The sequence below is a fragment of the Aegilops tauschii genome, chromosome 3 (genome assembly GCF_002575655.3).
Source record: "Aegilops tauschii subsp. strangulata cultivar AL8/78 chromosome 3, Aet v6.0, whole genome shotgun sequence".
Classification (NCBI taxonomy): Eukaryota; Viridiplantae; Streptophyta; class Magnoliopsida; order Poales; family Poaceae; genus Aegilops; species Aegilops tauschii.
In genome coordinates this window covers 356,990,121-356,991,466 of record NC_053037.3, presented here as the reverse complement: position 1 = coordinate 356,991,466, position 1,346 = coordinate 356,990,121, and positions in this window count along the sequence as shown.

Genomic DNA, 1,346 nt, shown 5'->3' with positions numbered 1-1,346 from the left:
TTGTTCGGAGTCTCGGATGAGATCCCGGACGTCACGAGGAGTTCCGGAATGGTCCGGAGGTGAAGAATTATACTCCCTCCGTTCCTTGATATAAGGTGTATAGATTTTTGAGAAAAAAATCCGAAATATAAGGTGTATTGCGTTGCACCACTCATTTGGATAATTATTTTAGGGATTTGATTACATTTCCTTATGTGAGGCAAGCTCCTCTATTTTCTCATGTCAATTAGTCAGGTGTAATCTCGCCCAAAATTTGTGAAATTTTCCCTCCACGTGTGTTCTTTAATTTCCGTGCCAAAAACTATACACCCTATATTGAGGAACGGAGGGAGTATATAGGAAGTCCAGTTTCGGCCACCGGGAAAGTTTCGGGGGTCACCGGTATTGTACTGGGACCACCGGAAGGGTCCCGGGGGTCCATCGGGTGGGGCCACCTATCCCGGAGGGCCCCATGGGCTGAAGTGGGGAAGGGAACCAGCCCCTGGTGGGTTGGTGCGCCCCCCTTGGGCCTCCCCTGCGCCTAGGGTTGGAAACCCTAGGGGTGGGAGGGGCGCCCCACTTGACTGGGGGGGGGGCAAGTCCCCCCCTTGGCCGCCGCCCCCCCTTGAGATGGGATCTCTGGGGGCCGGCGCCCCCTGGACCCCTATATAAAGAGGGGGGAAGGAGGGCAGCCGCACCGAAGCCCCTGGCGCCTCCCTCTCCCTCCCGTGACACCTCTCCTTCTCGCTGAGCTTGGCGAAGCCCTGCCGAGATCCCCGCTGCTTCCACCACCACGCCGTCGTGCTGCTGGATCTCCATTAACCTCTCCCTCCCCCTTGCTGGATCAAGAAGGAGGAGACGTTTTCCCCAACCGTGCGTGTGTTGAACGCGGAGGTGTCGTCCGTTCGGCGCTCGGTCATCGGTGATTTGGATCACGACGAGTACGACTCCATCAACCCCGTTCACTTGAACGCTTCCGCTCGCGATCTACAAGGGTATGTAGATGAACTCTTTTCTCTCTCGTTGCTAGATGACTCCATAGATTGATCTTGGTGATGCGTAGAAAATTTTAAATTTCTGCTACGATCTCCAACAGTGGTATCAGAGCCAGGTCTATGCGTAGTTTCTATGCACGAGTAGAACACAAACTTGTTGTGGGCGTAGATGTTGTCAATTTTCTTGCCACTACTAGTCTTATCTTGTTTCGGCGACATCGTGGGATGAAGCGGCCCGGACCGACCTTACACGTACGCTTACGTGAGACAGGTTCCACCGACTGACATGCACTAGTTGCATAAGGTGGCTAGCGGGTGTCTGTCTCTCCCACTTTAGTCGGATCGGATTCGATGAAAAGGGTCCTTATGAAG